Source organism: Gopherus flavomarginatus, chromosome 20 (genome assembly GCF_025201925.1).
Source record: "Gopherus flavomarginatus isolate rGopFla2 chromosome 20, rGopFla2.mat.asm, whole genome shotgun sequence".
NCBI classification, from domain to species: Eukaryota; Metazoa; Chordata; order Testudines; family Testudinidae; genus Gopherus; species Gopherus flavomarginatus.
The window spans coordinates 6,600,870-6,614,350 of NC_066636.1; positions in this window are offsets into that span (position 1 = coordinate 6,600,870).

Here is a 13,481-nt window from a genome sequence, read left to right on the forward strand (position 1 = left end):
AGGGCTCTGTCTCCTGCTTGCCTGGCACTGGGCCTTTGGCTCCAAGGGCAGAGTTTACTATGCCAGCCTGGCCCAGTGAAGATGCTTATGTGAGCCTGTAGCACCTTCACAGCCAGAGAGTGCCCAGGCTGGATTGGCCACAGGGCAAACACTCTTCTTTGGGATCAGACGGAGGGAAACACCCTAGTTCTGTGCTAACTGGTGGCTGCTAACCGCCCCCCAGGACTAGAGGAGCTGGAGACATGGCTGGTGAAGGAGAGGTTCTTCAAACCAGTGGCAGCATAACAGCTGACCCCAACGCTGGGTGGGGTGGAACTGGGCAGGGCAGGAGAGCCCAGCCCAGTGGGGCCGTTGGCCTTGGTGTAGTGCAGGAAGGCGTAGCCAGGCGTGGTGGGGCTGGTTCAGATAAGGGCAGGAACTATTTCTCCACCCTCCAGATAATGCTTTGCTCCCCCCAGCCACCTCCCCCCCCACTGCTGCTGTGCTCCCAGAACAGCTGGGGGCAACTGCAGCATGTAGAGACAGGCATGGAGCTGTGGAACTGTTCAGTGTGGGTGCACGCTGGAGGAATTCCCAGGGCTCCAAGCAGGCACATGAAGTCTGCACAGCTTCACTGCTCTGGGGCACTCCATCCAGTACGGACGGATCCCTCCCTGACCCACTGCCATCTCAGAAGGAGCCTGGGGGGCATGTGGCTCTCTGTGAGCACCATCCCACACCTCCCATTCCCAGCCAATGGCGGCTGTGGGGGCAGTGCTTGCAGGCAGGAGCAGTGCATGGAGGGAAACACGCAAACACCGGGGCCCACGCTCGCCACTTCTGGGAGCAGCATGGGGCCGCGACAGGTAGGGAGCCTGTCTTAGCAGCAGCCCTGTTGTGCCGCCAGCCATCGCAATTGACTGGGAGATCCTCTGGGATTGACCAGTCGATCATGTTCAACCAGTTGGTGACCACTGCTTTAGAGGTTCAGGCTTCTCCCATGAACAAATGAGCTAGTGAAGCAACTTAGCAAAATAAACAAACCTGCTCTGCTATTTACATTAGGAGGATAATTGATGCTGAATACTGCAGCTGACACATGTGATCTAAACAAGTATTGCACAGAGAAAAGATTTCACTGCAATGTTTTCCACAGAAATTGAAATTAGGGGGTGTGAAAATAGGAGGGGTGAGGACTATTAGGGCAAAGGTGGGCTGTATGGCACCATGGTGAAAACTGAGAAACGTTTTACTAGATTTAACTAGTGTGTGTGATGATTTAAAAACATGGAAGTTGGCTACACAAGCCTGCTATGGAGCACTATTTCTACATCCTTGGGTTCTTCTTGTAATTTTGCACAACTCTTTTAAAGAACTTCTTGAATGCAGTGCATTCATTTTTGGTGGCTTCTCGTGTGTCAGGTACTTCCAGTCCTTCAGGCTAGGCTCGTGGTCAGACAGAAGGTGACTTCTTTCAGAACACAACATTCTATTCAATGACAAAAAAGAATGTTCAACTGTAGCTGTGACTGGGAGTAGAAAGAGATGAATTCCTACTTCTTTCATCCCAGGAAAGATAGCATGAAAATTGGGTCGAACCATTAGTGATGATGATGAAGTAGTTGAAATCAAATCTACATTCGTTCATGGGATGATAATCCACTCTGTGTTCAAATTCTCTATTCTGTACTGGTCACAGGGCAGCCCCCCTTGCTGTTAGTGCCTCACTCCAGTCAACTGTCGGTGTTTTATGAGACAGGCATCTGTAAAAGCTACATAGTGGTTGATGGAATCCAAGAGTAGTAGTTGTAGAGATGTAAGAATCAAGTCAATGTACTTTACTTTTTCAGCTCGCTTAACAAACACTTCTTATCTTCTTCATTTAAGCAGTTAATATAAGGGCCCTAATTAGTCAACTTCTGAACTGAAGTCTTTGCCTCTTCCAGGACGTTTTCAATGGATATTGCTCTGATTGATCCAAGTGTAGCTTCCAGTGCTGGACAGAGATCTACTACTATTGTAGCGGATGCGTGGATGGCATTGTATAATGACCCAAGTGGTTTCAACAGTAGACTTACAAGAGAGAATGGTGATTGTGTTCTCTGAACTTAATAGCAAAAGTAGTCCACCAGCCTCACTCCTTCAGTCCATCCCCTCTCAGTAGATACTTTCCAAAGCCAATAATAATGGTTGCAGTAAATTTAAGACAACAGCCAAGGATTGCTCATGAGAAAGCCAGTGGATTTTCCCATGTTGGATTAATTTGAACTTCTGTCCCAATTTAACTTCTATAATTTAGAAGACATTCAGTCCTTTTGGACTCTTGCTGGAAAAAAGTATAATAAAGACGTTAAATCTATAGCTTTTTTAATGCCTTTTTGAAGATTCTGCAGCTTGTACTACTGCAAGTGGGAGTAGGTGACCTCTGCAGTGTGTATTGGAGAGATGAGTTACACTTTTCTCTGAGCAAAGCTTGTACTCCATCCACTATATCTTCCAGAGAAGATTGCAGTTCCATTAAATGGACAAAGAGATATCTGTTTCGGGTTCAACTGACAAGCATTTAATCACTCAGATGTGGGTGCGCAGACTCAAGCAGCATGGGTCACACTCAGGACAGCTGCCCCCTTTCAGGTCAATCAACCCAGGCTCTGCACAGAGTCGGACATTGTGGGTCACATTTGGGGCAGCTACCCCCTCTCTGGGTGGTCGGCCCAGGGTCTGCCCCGACTTGGGGAGTGTGGGTCACATGGGGGAAAGCTGCCCCCTATCTGGGCAATTGGCCTGGACTCTGCGCAGGCCCAGGCTCTGTCAGAGATGCAGCCATGTATTTTCTATAACCTGAACATACAGAAATTCATCTGCTGACTACCATTGATATCAAAATAACATAGGCAGTGACTTAATACTTGACAGCTGGCGTCCAGAGTGAGTGGACTCCCTGAAAGGGCCCACGGTGAGAGAGGCGTGCTAAAGGGTCAGAGAGGTGCAGTTCCAGGAGACGAAGGGGCTTAATCCCTGAGAGTGGATCCCACAAAAAGGGCTGTCATGCTGAAGGGGGTTCCGCCCAGGGACCGTATGGGGCCAAGAGTGGGCATGACCTGTGAGTCTGTGGCAACGTGGTAGCAGAGGATGACTGACAGATGCACCCTGTAGATGGTCAGCTGTGAGTGCAGGTGCTTTGCCAGCGATGAGGGAATTGAAGGAACCAGCATGGAAATGGCCTGTAACCAGCTCCGTAAGAGGGACCTGGCACGTCTGTGCAGGGAGAGAAGGCTGAGTGTCGGGAGGCTCACTAAGGAGCAGCTGATGGCTCAGCTTGTAGAGAATGACCAGTCTGAGGAACAGGCTCCAGACCTCAGGGTGGCTCCTGGGGTGCCTAGAGAACCAGGGAGTAGCCATGGGGGCAGTCCGTGTAGCAGCTGGGAGTCTATCAGACCCGACTCCACAGGGGGACCATAGTCAGATTTTCTCCCTGGAGGAGCTGTGGAGAGTGGAGCTGGAGCTGAAAGCAAAGGAGCTGGAGCAGCACAGGCTGGCGGACTGTGCAGAACAGCAAAAGCAGGAGTTGGAGGAGCCGGGGGCTAAATGAGAAGGGCCCCGAGCCGCCAGTTTTGTGTGGACTCTAGATACCAAACTGCTGCCCCAATTTAAGGAGGGGGCGAGGGGACATTGATGCCTACTTCAGAGCCTTTGAGAAGGCTTGGGATCTGAACCAGATTGACCCTGCAGACAGGTTTCACTGTGTAATCCCCCTGCTGGGTCTCAAGGCCATAGAGACTGTCAGGGTTCCTTCCCCACTCTGAACTTCAGGGTACAGATGTGGGGACCCACATGAAAGTCCCCTATGCTTATTTCTACCAGCTTAGGTTAAAACCTGGTACGCTGCCACTCCCTTTTCTGGGGAGGCTTGAGAATAATACCCTAACCAATTGGTTACAAAGTGATCAAAGACTCAACCCCCTGGGTCTTTGGATGATGGAAAAATCAGTCTGGTTCTTAAAAGAAGGATATTAAAAAAAAAAAGTAAAAATCATCTCTGTAAAATCAGGATAGAAAATAACTTTACAGGGTAGTGTAAAAGCAGCAAAGAGTCCTATGGCACCTTATAGACTAACCGATGTATTGGAGCATGAGACACAGCCGATGAAGTGGGTATTCACCCATGAAAGCTCATGCTCCGATACATCTGTTAGTCTATAAGGTGCCACAGGACTCTGCTGCTTTTACAGATCCAGACTAACACGGCTACCCCTCTAATACTTCACAGGGTGATCAGATTCAAAGAGCCCAGAAGAACCCCCTCTAGCCTTAGTTTCAGAGTTACAACAAAACAGGGATAAACCTCCCTCTAGCAAAGGGAACACTCAGAAGTTGAGAAAACAAAGATAAACTAATACCCCTTGCCTGGCTGTTACTTACAAGTTTGAAATACGAGAGACTTGTGCAGAAAGATTTGGAGAACATGGATTGATGTCTGGTCCCTCTTAGCCCCAAGAGCGACCACCCCCCCCAAGAGCGACCATCACCCCAAACAAAGAACACAAACAAAAGCCTTCTCCCCCCACCCCAAGATTTGAAAGTATCTTGTCCCCTTATTGGTCCTTTGGGTCAGGTGTCAGCCAGGTGACCTGAGCTTCTTAACCTTTTACAGGTGGTAGGATTTTGGTGCCTCTGGCCAGGAGGGATTTTATAGTATTGCATACAGGAGGGTTGTTCCCTTTATAGTTATGACAGAGGCATTGAGCCAAATGGATGGTATTGAGACGGGGGACTATGACCTGTTCAAACAGGCTTTGCTGGTGACGTTTGAACTGACCCCTGACGCATACAGGAAATGATTCTGGCATGTACGCAAGACCTCAGGTGTCACTTACAAGGAGGTCACCAACCTGCTGGGGGAATATTTCCATAAGTGGGGGAAGGGCACAGGCACCACTACCGCAGAGGATGTACATACACTGGTGGGGTTGGAGCAGCTGTATGACATCTGCCCTCAAGATGTGGTTAATGGACTGGAAGCCTGAAGATCTGCGCAGTGCAGGGGCACTGACGGATGAGTTTGTAAACAGCAGATCGGGGGCAGAAGGGGAGTCACCCAGAGACCTCTCAAAGTTGGGACTCCAGGAAACCCAACTCAGGGGTGCCCATGAATGCCGGGGGCAGCCGACCCCCCTCCTGATACTTGAGAGACCTGAAATGTAATTACTGTGGCCAAAAGGGACACAAGGTGGCACAATGCCTGAAGATGAAGGAAATAGCAGCCAAGCAGAACCCATGGGGTGTCAACTGGGTGGAAGCCCACCGAAAGGAGGCACCGTTGGTCCAGGGGGCCACAGTCAATAGGGCTGTGCCAGGGGGAGGGGACCACCAGGCGAGGCCAGCAGGGGAAGGTGGGGCTCTGGGTGCAGAGCGCCTGTACTCAATCTGCCGGGAGAGCATGGGGCAGGCCCCAGGGGACAATCACTACATCATCCCTATTGAGGTGGGGGGAAGGAGCATCCAGGGGTTCTGGGACACGGACACAGAGATGACACTAGCATGGTGGACCCAGACAAGCTAATGCCCAATGCATACTTGACCCTGAGGGGAGTGTTTGGGCCCCCTGTCAAGGTGCCTGTAGCAAGGATACACCTGAAATGGGGAGGCTAAGGAGGGACCCAAAGAGGTTGGGGGTGCACAGTCACCTGCCTACCAAGGCACTAATGGGTAATGACTTGGAGAACTGGCCAGATGGCACTCAGAGCACCCTGGTGCTTCCCCAGCCTGAGCCAGCAAGGGATGCAGGACCTCCTGAAGGAGAGGACCAAAACACCAAGGGTAGGGCTTGACAGGAGCCTAGGTCTCAAGGTGGGGAAACTGAGGCACCATCAACCAGGGCTGTACCCTCAAACCCAGCAGCCAAATTCAGATGGAGCTGCAGGAGGATCTCTCTTTAGAGAAGCTGAGGGACACAGCAGTGCAGGATCCCAGGGGAGGACCACCGGGAGAGATTCTTGTGGGAGAGAAGGAATTCCTTCTCTGCACATTGGGAAAAATAACCCCAACTATACATACAATATGACAGGGGCTAATTTAACTACAACTAATCAGGAAAGAGATCTTGGAGTCATCGTGGATAGTTCTCTGACGACATCCACTCAGTGTGCAGCGGCAATCAAAAAAGCCAACAGGATGTTAGGAATCATTCAAAAAGGGTTAGAGAACAAGAGAGAGAATATTTTATTGCTTTTATATAAATCCATGGTACGCCCTGTAAGATGGCACAGACTCATCCCCACGGCACCTCCTGCTGGTGACTTCCGGGTATTAGTTCATTTCCAGCTCCGGAGCGCCCTCTGCAGGCCAGTGATCTGGCTGTTCTCTGAACCCAGTGCCTTTTCACCTGGGGTGCTGCCCCCTGGCAGTAACCCCTCAGTCTCAGGGTCTCCCCTCCCCAGGGAACCCCCATCCATTATTCCCACCTCACCTCAGTATCAGGCTACTGCTAGTCATCATCTAGCCCCACACCCGGGGGCAGACTGCAGTATCAGCCATTCATCACTGGCAAGGAGGGTTTGCACCTGCTGCCTTGGCCTAGCCCTGGGCTGCCCTCTGCAGCCCCCAGTACCCATTGGCCCAATGCTAGGCCACAGCCTGAGGCTTTCCAGGCTGGAGCTCCCCAGCTCCTCTGCCTGTCCCCAGCCCTGCTTCACTCAGGTACCCTGTCTCTAGCTCTCTGCAGCCAGACCCTTCTCCCTCTAAAGGCAGAGAGAGACTGCTCAGGCTTCTAGCTCACCGCCTCTTATAGGGACCCGCTGGGCCTGATTGGGGCTTGGCCACAGCTGAGCCTATTTTCCCCAATCAGCCCAGGCTTCTTGCCCCAGCCCCAGCCCTCTCCTGGGCTGTCTTAAGCCCTTCAGGGCAGGAGCGGGGGTAACCATCCCGCTACACGCCCACATCTTGAATACTGCGTACAGATGTGGTCTCCTCATCTCAAAAAAGAAATACTGGTATTAGAAAAGGTTCAGAGAAGGGCAACTAAAATGATTAGGGGTTTGGAACAGGTCCCATATGAGGAGAGATTAAAGAGGCTAGGACTTTTCAGCTTGGAAATGAGGAGACTAAGGGGGGATATGATAGAGGTATATAAAAACATGAGCGATGTGGAGAAAAAGTTTTTTACTTGTTCCCATAATATAAGAATTAGGGGCCACCAAATTAAATTAATGGGCAGCAGGTTTAAAAGAAATAAAAGGAAGTTCTTTGTCACACAGCGCAGAGTCAACCTGTGGAACTCCTTGCCTGAGGAGGTTGTGAAGGCTAGGAGTATAACAGGGTTTAAAAGGGAACTGGATAAATTCATGGAGGTTAAGTCCATTAATGGCTATTAGCCAGGACCAGTAAGGAATGGTGTCCCTAGCCTCTGTTTATCAGAGGGTGGAGATGGATGGCAGGAGAGAGATGACTAGATCATTACCTGTTAGGTTCACTCCCTCTGGAACACCTGGCATTGGTCACTGTCGGTAGACAGGAGACTGGGCTGGATGGATCTGTGTCCAGTTTTGGGCCCCACACTCAGGGCCAGTGCAAGGATATTTTGCGCCCTAGGCGAAACTTCCATCTTGCGCCCCCCCACCAAAAAATCACATACATTATACACAATACATGGTCACAGAGTAACATGTTATAATTTAGAATTTATGTTTCCGCGCTTTAAGTTTAGCAAATTTAGAAACAAGTTCCTCCAAGTCAATGCTGTGAGCAATGTCATGTTCTACTGACAAGGTAGATAGCCCAACAAGTCTTTGTTGCAACATTGATGTTCGCATGTATGTTTTTATCAACTTGAGCTTCGAGAAGCTTCGCTCACCACTGGCCACAGAAACTGGGAGAGTCAAGAGGATGCGAAGAGCAATAACTGTGTTATGGACACTATCTGTCAGCCGGAGGTCAGGGCTGTGGGGGGGATGGGGTCAAGGGGGTTTCCAGCTCAGAGGGACTGGGCTCGGAGCTGGGGGTCAGGGCTGTGGGGGGGATGGGGTCAAGGGGGTGCCTGGGGGCACTGGGGCAGCTCAGCTCTGCAGGCTGCTGTTCTCTCCAGCCATCCAGGCACAAGGGGAGCAGGAGCAGGGACCAGCCAAGGACCAAGGGGGCAGGAGCACAGGCACCTGAGGCCAAGCTGTAGGGAAACACTTGCTTACCTTGCCCAACGCATGAGCATCGGGGTCCTCTTTCTTCCTCCACTCCACCAGACCACCGCTGAGGCTCTTTTCTTCTCCTTGCCCCTTGCTGGGGCTGACGTGGAGGCTGAGCCAGGGGGCAGCCCCCGCTTTCCTCCAGAAGCCCTGGTGTCGCGCTGCCCTCGCAGGGCTCCTGCCACGTGCCCTAGGCAGAGCTGCGCAGCTCTGCCCAGCCGCCGGCGCCCCCGCCGGCAACGAGAAAAATGGCATAGGCTGGAGCCCCTGCTCTGGGAGGGAGAGGGATTCTGAGCCTCTGCCTGCAGCCCAGGGATTCCCCTGGGTCAGCGCGCCGCGGACAGCCCGAATCTCTGGGCTGCCGCAGCAGCGCCCTGACCCAGGGGGCCTCTGGGCTGCCGTGGCGGCACCCTGACCCAGGGGACCCCCTGGACTGCCGGCTGCTGCGGTGGCGCCCTGATCCAGGGTCAGTGCGCCTCTGCAGCAGCTGGCAGCCTGGGTTTCCCTGGGTCAGGGGACCCCTGCCCCTGGGCTGCCGGCTACTGCGGCGGCGCCCTGACCCAGGGGACCCCCTGGACTGCCGGCGGCAGCTCAGACTCCCTCTCTGTCCCAGCAGCAGCGGCTGCTCAACCATTTATAAAAAAATTGGGGGGCACTTTTTGACGCCCCCAAATCTCGGCGCCCTAGGCAACCGCCTAGTCCACCTAAATGGTTGCACCAGCCCTGCCCACACTACAAGAAGGATGTGGAAAAATTGGAAAGAGTCCAGTGAAGGGCACCAAAAATGATTAAGGGGCTGGAGCACATGATCTACAAGGAGAGGCTGAGGGAACTGGGATTGTTTAGTCTGCACAAGAGAAGAATGAGGGGGGATTTGATAGCTGCTTTCAACTACCTGAAAGGGAGTTCCAAAGAGGATGCATCTAGACTGTTCTCAGTGGTACCTGATGACAGAACAAGGAGTAGTGGTCTCAAGTTGCAGTGGGAAAGGCTTAGGTTGAATATTAGGAAAAACTATTTCACTAGGAGGGTGGTGAAGCACTGGAATGGGTTACCTAGGGAGGTGTTGGACTCTCCTTCCTTAGAGGTTTTTAAGGTCAGGCTTGACAAAGCCCTGGCTGGGATGATTTAGTTGGGAATTGGTCCTGCTTTGAGCAGGGGGCTGGACTAGATGATCTGAGGTCTCTTCCAACCCTGATATTCTATGATTCTATGAGTATGGCCATTCTTATGTTCTTAAACTGTGACCGACTAGATCATTGTTGCAACCAGAGTCCTATGATTGCACCAGTTCTTATACAGAGGAACGCAAGTGTGGTGTCTATGGGAAGGTTGTAGTTTGCTGGTTATGATGATGCTGTCTTTATGTGTGTATCATTTTTGTATTCAAAGTTATGAATATTAGCTATGTACTTGTTTAATTCTAAGTAGCCTCGGTGAAGGATTTGGTCAGCTTCTTGAGAAAGGACTATTCTTAGTAAGTCCCCAATCAAGAAATACATAACTGACAATGGACTCTGGGAGATGCCAATCCACATCTGAGCTTTCCTGGGAACGTTCAAATTAACATGTAAAGTACTGAGTCATGCATGGACATGTGACTTGCCCAGGTGATTGCAAACTCCATCTTGTTGAGGGAATTTTACACAGGAGAACAAAGGGGTTTCCACCCACAAGAGAGGGACTATATAAGGCTCTGGAAACCCCTGCATTTTGTCTTCAACTGGCTCAAAAGATAGCCTCTCCACCCCAAAGAGATGCCTGAAAGAAACTGGAACAAAGGACAGTAACTACAGGGTTGTGAGTAATTTCTGGACCCAGACTAGGAAGGAGTCTAGTCTGTCAAAGAAGCTTATTGGAACATCTCTGAGGGAGAGATTTACCTGCATTTAGTTTTCTACTTTATTAGGCTTAGACTTGCGTGTTTTTGTTTCATTTTGCTTGGTAATTTACTTTGTTCTGTCTGTTATTACTTGGAACCACTTACATCCTACTTTTTATATTTAAAAAAAATCACTTTTTGCTTATTAATTAACCCAGAACAAGTAATTAATTCCTGGGGGAGCAAACAGCTGTGGATAGTTCTCTATCAGTGTTATAGAGGATGAACAATTTATGAGTTTACTCTGTATAAAGCTTATACAGAGGAAAACAGATTTATTTGGGATTTGGACCTCATTGGGAACTGAGTATCTGGGTGCTACAGACAGGAGCACTTCTTAAGCTGTTTTCAGTTAAGTCTGCAGCTTGGGGGGACATGGTTCAGACCTGGTCTGTGTTTGTAGCATGCTAGTGTGTCTGTCTCAACAAGACAGGGTACTGAAGTCCCAAGCTGCCAGGGAAAACAGGCTCATTGGTAGTCTCAGTACATCAGGTGGCAATCCCAAGGGGATTTCTGTGACCCAACCTGTCACAGGCCCCATTCAGGGTCACTGGGGAAACAGCCCAGGACTTGGAGAGAGAGGTCAGAGACATGCTGGCTTTAGGAGTGATCCAGCCATCCTCCAGCCCTTGGGCCTCACCCGTGGTGCTGGTTCCCAAGAAGGACGGGTCAATTCAGTTCTGTGTGGACTATCAGAAGCTCAGTGCCATCACCATATCCAATGCCTACCCCGTGCCTAGGACTGATGAGATCCTAGACAAGTTGGGGCGGGGGCGAGAGGGGGCACCCAGTACTTCACTACCATGGTTCTTACCAAAGGCTACTGGCAGGTGCCTTTGGACCCAGAAGGCCGGGCAAAGTCTGCCTTCACCACCCCAATAGGGCTCTTCAAGTTCCTGGTCCTGCCTTTCGGTCTCAAGGGGGCACCTACCACCTTCCAGCGCCTGGTGAATCAGTTGTTAAGGGGGATGGAGGACTTTGCTCTGGCGTATATTGACGATATCTGTGTGTTTAGCCAGACCTAGGAAGAACATGTGTCCCAGATGAAGAGGGTGCCGGATTGCCTCCAGGATGGAGGACTGACCATAAAAGCTAGAAAGTGCAAGGTGGGGACGGCAGAGGTGTCATACCTTGACCATAAGGTGGGGAGCGGCCACCTGAAGCTGGAGCCAGCCAAAGTGGAGGCAATCCAGGATTGGCCCAGTCCCCAGACTAAGAAGCAGGTCCAGGCTTTCATTGGGATGGCAGGGTACTACTGTAGGTTCGTGCCCCACTTTAGCTCCCTGGCAGCTCCCCTGACAGAGCTTTGTAGGAAGGCAAAGCCGGACAAGGTGGTCTGGACCGAGCAGTGCCAGAGGGCTCTCTGTGCGCTAAAGGGGACACTCATCCAAAGCCCAGTGCTGGTATTTCTGGATTTTAACAAACCCTTCCTGGTGTTCACCAATGCCTCAGACACGGGGCTGGGTGCGGTGTTGATTCAAACTGATACTAATGGGAAGAGACACCCCATTGTGTACTTGAGCAAGAAGCTGCTGCCCCGGGAGCAGCACTATGCAGCCATAGAGAAGGAATGTCTGGCCGTGGTGTGGGCTGTCAAAAAGCTGCAGCTGTATCTATTTGGGCAGCGCTTCACAGTGTACACTGACCATTCACCCCTGACATGGCTGCACCAAATGAAAGGGGCTAAGGCCAAGCTGCTGAGATGGAGCCTGCTCCTCCAGGGTTATAACATGGATGTGATCCATGTGAGGGGGAGTGCCAATGTTACAGCCACTGCTTTGTCACGAGGCGGGGGCCCTGAACTTCCCCAGTCACTGGCTAAGTGACCTTGCTCAGTTCAGACTTGAAGGGAGGAGAGATGTGATGAAATGGGGAGGGGGGGTCTTGTTTTTTTCAATGGTTTGAATGCAGTGTGGGATGCACTTTCTGTGGGTGTTACTGGTTTAATGAGATGATGGGAGAGGGAGTTTGTTGTTACAGAGGACCAGCTAGGGAACTTGGAACCCCAGCCAATGGCCTGGAGAATGGATATGCCAGCGACTAGTGACCGGGAGGCCCAGCTCGGGAGTCAAAGACGGTTCTGGCCAGTGGGAAGACGATGGGCTGCAAAGAGAGGACCATGGTGACCTGACCAGCTGGTTCCAGCCAGAGGGGGACAGAGGATGGCTGAGAGGAGAGGAGGCCCAGGCGACCCTGTTTACCTGGATAGAAGACAGTGGACAGAGGCAGGGCTTGGGGAAGGTGATACCAGATGCCTAGCTGGGAAGCAGGGGGACTCTGGGCTGGAGAGAGAGAGCAGGCAGAGCCCACCTGGATGCAGGAGAGATTTAGATGTTCTGTGCTGAGGGAGGCCAGGCCTGAGGCCCTGAGAGTTTCCTATGCTGGGTTCAGACACTCAATAAACCCTCCTGTTTTATGCTGGCTGAGAGTCACTCGGTCTAGAGATCAGGGGGGCATTATTCCCTCTGGGAGTGGAGGTCCCAGGGGTCCAGAGCAAGCGGACTCCCTGAGGGAGCCCACAGCAAGAGACAAATGTCCTAAGGTTCAGAGAGGTGTGGTTCCAGAAGGCGGAGTGACTTAACCCCTGAGAGAGAGTGGACCTCCAAGAAGGGCTGTCACACTGAAGGGGGTTCCCCCCAGGGACCGCACGGGGCCAAGAGTGGGCACAAACTGTGAATCCGTGACAAGGGGTAGCTGCCCCACGTATCAGCGACGCTACCTGAGTATTGCCAGAGCAGGGGCAGGCAAACTTTTTGGCTTCAGGGCCACATTGGGTTTCATGGATTGTATGGAGGGCTAGTTAGGGGAGGGGGTCATGGCCCAGGCCCATCTCCTATTTGCCACCCTCTGGGACTTCTGCCCCATCCAACCATCCCTGTTCCCTGATGCCCCCCCCAGGAAACCTGCCCCATCCACCTCCCTGGTCCGTGTCCCCCGATTGCCCCTGGACCCCCCTTGCCCCATCCAACGACCCCTTCTACCTGTCCCCTGATGCCCCATCCAAGCCCCCTCCTTCCTGACTGCCCCCTGTGACCCCTGCGCCCATTCAACCCTGTTCCCACATCACCGCCATCCACATCCCCACCGCCCACCCTGAAATCCCCTGCCCTCTATCCCCTCGCCGCACTGCATGGAGCACCGGCGGCTGGCAATGCTACAGCCGCACTGCCTGAGTCTGCACAGAGCCTGAGCCTGCCGCTGGGGCGGCTCCCGGCTCTGACTCGCCGCGCTGCGGCGCTGCCCGAGCACGCAGGGGCTGCCGGGGCTGCAGGAAGGAGAAACCCCATGCGGGGCCGGGGTGAGGACTCCAGCTCCCAGCAGCCCCCGCGCCGGGGGAACTCCGGCTCCCAGCAGCCCCCGCGCGACACGCTCCCAGCAGCCCCCGCGCCGGGGGAACTACGGCTCCCAGCAGCCCCCGCGCGCCGCGCTCCCAGCAGCCCCCG